The 10,064-nt window shown below is 37.6% G+C and overlaps 1 long non-coding RNA gene across 1 annotated transcript; it reads left to right on the forward strand.

Moving 5' to 3' along the window:
• Nucleotides 1-640: 640 nt before the first annotated feature.
• On the forward strand, nucleotides 641-3,182 carry LOC141283580 (uncharacterized). The gene is made up of 2 exons (XR_012338173.1): nucleotides 641-1,745; nucleotides 1,827-3,182. It is a non-coding gene; the product is annotated as an uncharacterized lncRNA (long non-coding RNA).
• Nucleotides 3,183-10,064: the final 6,882 nt, after the last annotated feature.

Here is a 10,064-nt window from a genome sequence, read left to right on the forward strand (position 1 = left end):
TGTGCTAGCTAACCATGTACTGATTAGCATTTTCAAGCTAGCTTCAAAAGCATCTAAAATTGTCATTAGCGTAACAGTCACGACTGAAAAATTTGGTGAAGTTCCGGTAGTGACATCTTTGGGGTTTTTCAGTGTTATTCCATAAAAAACAGTGAGGACGTCTTCATTGTTTCGGTAGTGACAAAAGGGAACACGCAATCCTTTATTTGAGGGATATAAACACAATTTTAAAAAGTTATTACATTTTGTAGTATTTTAGTATGTTTCAGTAGTTTTAGTATGCAAGTTAAAATTGTGTAATTTGATGTGGTTGCTACCAAAACATTACTGTCACTACCAAAAATGTGCAGTCACTACTAGCGAAACATGGGATGTTTTGTCAAAAATAAAGTATACTGAATTATCAACTAAGATTTTATGATAGCGTTTGGTTCAGTGTATTTTCAAACTAATGAATCCTTAAGTTTTAGATCAGTATGATCAACTTTTTGCCTTTTACTAAGAAAAATTGAATTCAAATACAAATTTCATAAATTACATTTGAAAATTTGTTAAATATAATTGGTATCGACGTACTTCTGTAAACACACATATATATATATATACATATATATACAATGTAGATGTAAGCAAAATCTTAATGGGTCAATATAACCTTTCTAATTAAATTATTAATACTGTGTTTCGGTAGTGAAAAATATGGGGAGAGGACAAATGTTCCAAAACTTTCTGAAAATACAATATGAAAATTAACTGTACAACTGCTAGAAATGTGTACCTTGGATATTATAAAATTTGCATACTTACAAACTGTGGAAAAAGACATTTCCGACTCTGACTTTGGACCGATTCTGTGGAATGGCCCATTTTATATGTTTAAAAAAAATCTCTTTTGCTCACCAAGGCTGCATTTATTTGATCAAAAATACAGTAAAAACTGTAAAATTGTGAAATATTACAATTTAAAATAACCATTTACTTTTTTGAATATATTTTAAAATATAATTTATGCCTGTGATTTTAATTTTTACTCCTGTCTTCAGTGCCACATGATTCTTCATAAATCATTCTAATATGACGATTTGCTGCTCAAAAAAACATGTGAAAACAGTTGTGCTGCTTCATATTTAAAAAAAAAAACATACATTTTCTTTTAGGTTTCTTCAAAAAATAGAAGGTTCAAAATAACAGCATTTATTCGAAATAGAAACATTTCGTAATATTACAAATGTCTTTTTTTCTATCATTTTTGATCAATTTAAACCGGCCTTGATGAATAAAAGTAATAATTCTTTTAATAAGTAAATCTTACGGCTTAAAAATTTACAGCAAGCACTGATAGAAACCTTACATAAAAATGTAAAATAAATCAATTTGCTGTATTTTTGACATCAGCAGTTTTTTTGTTAGTATTTATGCATTTGATAACGAGGAACACAAAAGCCAACTGTTTTATATGCGCAATTGTTCTACACTGTGTAAAAAAGCATAGTGGGTCTATTTAATTAAAAACACTATGTAGGTTAAACAAGGGTTGAGGAAACAAGGTAGTAGATTATCTACTGTACTGAGCCGAAGCAGCTTTACTAATTCCAGATAAGAGACTTAATGGATCACCAGAGACTTCTAGACAACATCTCTGTGTGTCTGAATATTACAGCTTTTACAGTATGCTAGCAGACGTCTCATGCAAAAATTTGTATTTTTTTTGCAGGTTAAGCCAAATATGAAGCACGCAGTGCCATGTGAGTATCACACTGTGTTATTTCAGTATCTGCTTTATTCATTTTGAATATTCAAACAAGTCCTTTTCTGCATTATTTTAGAGGTGGCATCACCATGCAAACGCATAACCACAAAGAGACAATGACCTCTGAACCAAGACTCAGCCGATCAGAGAGAGTTCAGGGATTTGAGTTCCTGTGGATTGCTTGAGAAGGAAAATGTGTTGTTTTTCAGTGTTTTTTTTAATGCTTTTTTTGTGTTTGAGATAGAGATGCAGTTTTAAAGTGTCTTGCTAGTTTGACTAGGTTTTCTCGTTTGAATTTTGTAGCTGATTTTAAAGTTTGAAAGCTTTTGAAGAACAGATGCACCCAAAGACGTGTCAGATCTGACGAGAACGAGACTCAATGGACTGAGGTGGGAACGGAACGGAACGCAATAGAATGTGATGCATGATTGAAGGACGAGCGGAATGAGTTGATTGGCTGGCTGAGGTATGTGGGCGTGGTTTGTTGGATGTGGGTGTGGTCATGTTGATTTTAAGGACGCAGTTGCTGCGAAATGCAGTATAAATGCCTTCTAAAGGAGCTAAATTAAAGAAAAGGGTTGAGTTCAGTACTGTAATTTATTTTCAGTTCACTTTTTTTATTTATTTTCACTAGACAGACAGCATTTTAGCAGCTTTCCAGTGTACATTTGAGGAAATATTTTGGTCACGTATCCGAGATTTTCAAGTCCGATTTAGCGTTTATGTATATTTAAGCTCAAATTGATTTAGTTTTATAGATTTTCAAACAGGTACTGATTATGTACTGTGCTCCTGTTTCTGGAGAGTTTTACCCATTGTTAATTTTTGTTTTCTAGAAGCACTGTTTGTAGTCAATATTTCCTGTGAACGAACATTTCTTATCTACAAACGTTTGCGCACACACACGTCTGACCTGCTGTGTGTTTTTTTTTTGGAGGTGTGTGTGTGTATTTGTGTGCCTCTCTATAGAGTGTTTTTGTGCAAAGCTGGAATGTGAATCATATTGATGCCTTCATTTTAATCTTAATATCTGCCAAAAATGACTTGTTGATTTAGTTTGTTTGAAGTCTTCAGTCTTGTTATTTACTCCTGTAAAAATTTGCTGTGTTTGCGCAAAAGTTCATTCATGGACTCGTTTGTTTCTGGACCTTTGCGTCATGTGATTCTACCTGCGGTACACGGGGCGTAATGACATCACTTCCTGTGCCCTTCGGATCAAGAGCTCTTCTGTGAAAGCTGGCTGGTTTGGCGGAGGCGATCATTACGGTGCCGGTAGCCGCTGTGTTTCGCTCTGTCCACCGAACGACTTTTTCATATTTTTTTTAAGAAGCAAATTTTACAGAAACGAGAAATGAGTCCGTGATTTACATGCATGTGATTTCAGGTGATGATTTGTTGTGTTCAGAATAAATGATATTTTGAAAACAAACAAGGCTGGAGTATTGTTTTTTTTCCTTTAGAGCTTTTCTCTCTTTACTATGGAAGACCTTTTCCAACATGGAATAAAAAGTTTGAAAAGTAATTGCAACCTTTTATCTCACAATTCTCAATTTCCTCTCAAAATTCTGAGAAAAATTCTGAATTGTAGATACAAACTTGCAATTCTGAGCAAAAAGTTAGTCTGAATTTCAAAAAAGAATTATTTAAGTAAAAATGGGTAATTGCAACTTTTATCTCACAAGTCGAGAAAAGTTAAATATAATATATAAAGTCAAAACTGTGAGAACTGGGAATTGCAAAATAATTATTTGACCAAAATAAGAGGGATCATACAAAATGCATGTTATTTTTTATGTAGTGCTGATCTGAATAAGATATTTCGCATAAAAGACCTATACATATAGTCCACGAGAAAATAAAAGTTGAATTATCCTGTTCAAAAGTTTACATGCACTTGATTCTTAATACTGTGTTGTTACCTGAATGATCCACAGCTGTGTTTTTTGTTTAGAGATAGTTGTTCATGAGTCCCTTGTTTGTCCTGAACAGTTAAACTGGCCGCTGTTCTCTGGAGAAATCCTTCAGGTCCCACAAATTCTTTAGTTTTTTTTTTAGCATTTTTGTGTATTTAAACCCTTTCCAACAATGACTGCATGATTCTGAGATCCATTTTTTCACACTGAGGACAACTGAGGGACTCAAATGCAACTATTACAGAAGGTTTAAACACTCACTGATGCTTCAGAAGGAAAAACCATGCACTAAGAGCTGGGGGGTGAAAACTTTTGAACCGAATGAAGATGTGTACATTTTTCTTATTTTGCCATAATATATTTATTTTGTTTCTTTTAGAACTGGCCTTCAGAAGTTACAGAAGATACTTACATGTTTCCTAGAAGACAAAATAAGTTAAATTTACTCTGATCCTCAAATTAAAAAGTTTTATGCATTGTGTTTCCTTCTGGAGCATCAGTGAGTGTTTGAACCTTCTGTAATAGTTGCATATGAGTCCCTCAGTTGTCCTCAGGGTGAAAAGATGGATCTCAAAATCATACAGTCATTGTTGGAAAGGGGTTCAAATACACAAAAATGCTGTAAAACCAAAGAATTTGTGGGACCTGAAGGATTTTTCCGAAGAACAGCGGGCAGTTTAACTGTTCAGTTTAACAGCTGTGGATCATTCAAGTAACAACACAGTATTAAGAATCAAGTGTATGTAAACTTTTGAACAGGGTCATTTATATAAATTCAGCTATTATTTTCTCTTGTGGACTATATGTAAACATATTTTATGTGAAATATCTTATTCAGGTCAGTACTAAATAAAAACTAAACATGCATTTTGTATGATGCCTTTTGTTTTGCTAAAACTATTAACATTTTGCAGATTCTGCAAGGTGTATGTAAACTTTTGAAATTCTAAACCTTTGTGAAAAAAGACTTCCATACTTTACCTTTCTATTTGTTACTTTAATTTTGTATGTGTGGTCCCATACAGGCCTTCAGTGTAATATGATGCTCTCTCAGTGGTTGCGGGCAAATTTGCATACTACTACTATGCACTAAAAACATGTACTTCTCTGATGATGGGATATATATTGCATTTGTAGGGCAGTATGCCATGATCCACATGCTTCACTGTTTGTACTTTTTCTGCATTTTTTGTTCACTTAGTCACAGTATAAGTGAGATCTGAGAGCTGTAAACTCTTCACTACCTGTTTGACAGAGAGAGAGAGCGAGACGGGCGGTCGGAGGGTCTCGGCACTCTGGCAGCGTGAGCAGGCGTGACGTGGAGTGAATTTTAATGAGAGCAGCGTGAGCAGACGTGTACGCTGGGGGAAATCTGTGTGTGACAGAATAAGACGCTGCAGAGATTCACTCAAGGACACCGCTCCTCGCCTGTCTCTCTCTCTCTGTCTGACTGTCTCTCCCTCATACAGTTATATTATTCTGTGTCTGGCCTTAGCAGAGGTCAAGTCCCCTAAAAAATGGTACTATGGTAATACAAATGTATTACATGGTACTGAATGATTTGCATATTTGCTTACACTTTATTTTACGGTCTCCTTGTTACAGTGTAACTATACATTTAAGTACTGAGTAATATTAATTAAATATGCAACTTGAAAGTAAGCCTATGGCCGAGACTTCCGGTTCATTTGCCATTATAGGGAAATAAGGAGAAGAATAACAACGTGCAGTAAACTGTAAAACCATTGTGTGTTCAGTATCTGTTCGTACAGATACTGTAAAATGAAATTCCAGGACTTTAAGCACTACTTTTTTTTTTTTTCAAGGGCTTCAAACAGAGATTTCATATATCAAACAATGTCTTCCGAATTTAACTGATCTGAAACAAATGATTCAACGTATGCACTCGGATGTCCCTAACTGAATCAAATGATTCGCAATCCATGCTCCTAGGTCCCGATCTGAATAATGATTCACGAACCATCATTTCAGATTAGGATTTGGAGCGCTGGTTCGCGAATCATTTGACTTAGATCTGAGCTTTGCGTAATGCAAATAATTTGATTTTCAATATTTTAATTCGCAAAATGATTTACAAAACTGTTCCGATTTAAATCAAATTATTTGCGTTCCACATTTCAAAGTCCCAATCTTCAAGGGCTACAAGTTCATTTCTAGAAAAACATTCTATAGGTTCCAAGGTAGGAGACAGGTGAGATGCATGCCACTTTCTCCCATCTGACAACTGGTAAGTACATGGACCAATCTGACAAGTGATTTGAATGGGTTTTGAGAACTTTGGATGTCCTTTTGGGACATGAACTGGACTCTGTATTCGCACCCAATCTCCCTGTTTGAAGTTAGGGGTGCGAGCTCTTCTTCTAGAGTCTGTATATGCTTTCATTTTCTCTTGTGACAGAGATACTTTCTGACTTACTAGACTTTTGCTGGTTACAGGAGGAGGAAAGATGTTCAGACAAGTACGCATTTTCCTAAAACAGAATAACTCATATGGAGATAGCCCAGTAGCAGAATGCGGAGTCGCACGGTAAGTTTGAAGAAATTGTGTTACTGTTGGATTCCATGACTTCTCAGACACAATAGCAGATTGAATGCAGCTCTTGAGCACACAATGAAATCTTTCAATAGCACCATTTGCAGCTGGATGATAGACTGATGTACATATATGCTGAATATCTCTCTTCTTCAGGAACTCAGCAAACTCCACTGACCGGAACTGACATCCATTATCAGATACAAGGTACTGTGGATTTCCAAATCGACTAAAGACAGATGTCAAAAATTTAATGACATTTTGAGCTGTGATCGAAGAAGTAAATGCCACTTCAGGCCACTTACTATGATAGTCAATCAAAGTTATTAGATAACGACAATCCAATGTAGCAGTTTCAAATGGGCCTACAATGTCAACAGCTACTTTTTCCCATGGCCCAGAGCGATAAGGTACGGGTTGCAATGTAGCAGAAACAATAGCTGTCTTGTCAGAAGAAATGCAAACTTGACAGTTCTTGACTTTTTCCTTCACCAAAGAATCAATACCTGGCCACCAGTAGAGTTCTCGAAGACGCTGCTTTGTACGCACAATTCCTTGGTGACCGTCATGGGCCAGATTTACCAAGATGTGCCGAAGTGAAACAGGAACAAGAAGACGTGATCTTTATTAACTGCCATTGATGAAGAAGGCCATCCATGATCAATTTGTGCACGTAATGAATTCAATTCTGAACATGACGCAGAGGCAGAAGCAAACTCAGTTGGAGTTACAGCAGACATCTCAGAAGACAGATATGCAACTAATTCAGGTTCCGCATCAGAAAAATCCTCTTCAGAGGCTGGCAAAGGCAATCGAGACAGACAGTCAGCGGTATAATTTTGAGAACCAGAACTGTAGATGACTTCATAGTTAAAACATAGAAGTCTTGCTGTCCAGCGTGCAATTCTCATTCCTGCATGATCTGTACCTTTGGGACACAGTAGCACTGTTAAAGCTTGATGATCAGTACGTAGAAAATCTCCGACCCCAAAGATAGATCCTCCATTTTTCAACAGCCCATACACATGCTAAGGCTTCTTTTTCAATCGTTGAATACTTGCGTTCAGCAGTTGACAAGGTTCTTGAAGCAAATGCAACAATGCGTTCAGTTTTATCTTCATGAATTTGAGCGGATACAGCACCAAGTCCATAGTTTGAGGCATCAGTTGAAACTACAATGGGCAAATTTGGATCAAATAACGCCAATGCAGAACTTTTAAGCAGTCACTCTTTCACAATGTTGAAACTTTTCTGAGCCTCTTCTGACCAAGTAAAGTCAACTCCTTCCCTGATACAAGCACGCAATGGCTCTACCACAGTAGCAAAATTTGGAATGAACTTGCTGTACCATGATATTAGCCCCAGAAAAGAACGAAGCTGATGTGCATCTGCAGGAACTGGTGCATGAAGCATTGCCTTAAGATGATCCTCATTTGGATGTACACCTTGTGCAGAGACAGTATGGCCCAAAAACTGTAAACTTGTCTTACTGAATTGACATTTCGGAGTATTCAACTGTAGTCCTGCAGTCTGTAAGAGTTGAACAACTTTATTAAGCATGCAGTCATGTTCATTCTGTGTCCGACCGGCAGAAGGTGCCGAAGCTAGGCCAAAGGGTACACAACAAAACCTAAATAGGCCTTCATGGGTTATAAATGCAGTTAAGTCACGGCTTTCTTCATGTAATGGAAGTTGAAAGTATGCACTTTCCAAGTCAATTGTAGAAAAAACAGTTGCTCCACATAATTTTGATAACAATTCATCAATATGTGGCAGAGGATAACTGTCTGTAATCACAGCTTTGTTTGCTTCTCGTAGGTCTACGCACATGCGAATGCCTCCTGATTTTTTTTTCACTACAGCAATTGGTGAAACCCAAGGTGATGCATCAACTTTTTCAATAACACCTAGGTCAAGGAGACGCTGAAGTTCTTGATAAACAGCATTTCGAACAGACAATGGCAACCGTCTGAGTTTCTGACATACAGGTGCAACATCAGAAGAGATCTTTACCTTATGCAGGAAACCTTTTGCACATCCTAGTTTGGCCACAGGCACTGAAGCAGAAAGGCCCATCACATGTGCTGGAAGTTGATCAGATTCCATTGAAACAGAAGATCCTCCAAAGTGAAGATGCAGGCCATTAATTAAATCCATTCCCAGAAGAGCAGTGCCAGACTCAACTATAAAAATTGAAGTGTTGCAGTTAACATCATTCTTTGTGACAGTGACAGGTAAGCATCCAAGCACTGGTATTGGGTCACGAGAATAAGTCACCAATTTAACAGAAGGAGGTAGCAAGGAGTCTTTCTTAAAGTACGTCTCGTACACAGATTTTGGCAGAATGGAAACAGAGGCAATTCAATTTCATGTACTGACCGTGTCTGTTGTGAGCGACATACTCTTGAAAAATGTCCAATCTTTTGACAATTATGGCATTTTTCTGAAGCAGCAGGGCATCTTGAATCATTTGCTAAATGTTTTGTTGATCCACTACGATAGCATGCACGAACTGATGAAGTCATCTTAGAAACTTTAGAAGACTTGAAGGATTTAGATGAAATGGAAGGCTTTACGGAATACTTTGTTTTATACTGACCACCAGCTGACATAGACTTTCCTTGTATAGCTTGCACAGGTACAAACTTCTGGTCTGAAATAGTTTTAACTTGTTCACCAGCAGCTTCAATTTGAGTAGCAATTGTGATGGCTTTATTCAGGGTCAAATCAGTCTCCAACAGCAGTTTTTCTCTAATACGATGACTAGCCCCGTTTTCTACTAGTTGATCACGTAACATTTCATCAAGATTTGATCCAAACTCACATGTTGCTGCTAAATCTCGAAGTGAAGTTACAAACTGTAGAACTGTTTCACCAGGCATTTGAGTTCTTTTTCTAAAAGCATGCCGTTCTGCAATCACATTTCTTCGAGGAACAAAGTATGCTTCCAACACCTCAATAGCTTCCTCTATTGTCTCTCCTTGATTTGGCAATGTATAAAATAATCTCTGACCTTCTGTGCCCAAACAATGAAGAAACAGTGCTTTCTTTCGTGCAGGAGGCCATTCATCTCCAGATGCATTAACGACCAGCAAGTAATTCTTGAACATCTTCAGCCAAACATCAAAAGGTATCGAAGGCTCACCAGGACATGGCAGGAATGGCGTAGGAAATGAAGCAACTGCAGCCATTTTTCATCCAAAAAAATTAAAAATCCTCGTCGCCAATTTTGTTGTGATTTCTATGGCCAGGTAAGTATGAAGAGTCCAATCGCAGAATTTCAATTCAAGGCTTTTTATTAACAAACTGGCCTACGGCCTCACACAGACAGCTTGCCACATGGCTGCACACCATTCATTCTTCTCCTACACCTTTTATAGCTACCAACTTAGTAACCATTAGTGCCCTCTGCTGGTGACAATAATACAAGAACACACCAAGATATCGCATTGGACCGCTCCAAGCACGTAGATGCGTCCGCCATATTGGAACGGTCCACTTGACGTCATTCGCCATACTATAGGTTCGCAGACCAACGGCTGTGCAGGACTGTGGCATTTTGAATATTCAGTGATTACTATGGTCAATTACATAGATCAATGGGTGAATGACGTCAAGTTGACCGCTGCGAAATGGCGGACGGCTTACGTATAACGGCCCATAGAAACAGTCGCTAATGAGGCATCTACGTATATAAATCTATGGTCTGGGAACCCGAGACAGAGACACCCCTCGCTGTAGCGCGGTGACGTCAGGTACCTACGTCACGTATGTGTTTACCGCGCATGCGCAAAGTGACGTATGGTATGTCTATAACACGCATGCGCACCATACTTACTGCCGTTAC

This window comes from Garra rufa, chromosome 13 (assembly GCF_049309525.1).
Source record: "Garra rufa chromosome 13, GarRuf1.0, whole genome shotgun sequence".
In the NCBI taxonomy this organism is placed as follows: domain Eukaryota; kingdom Metazoa; phylum Chordata; class Actinopteri; order Cypriniformes; family Cyprinidae; genus Garra; species Garra rufa.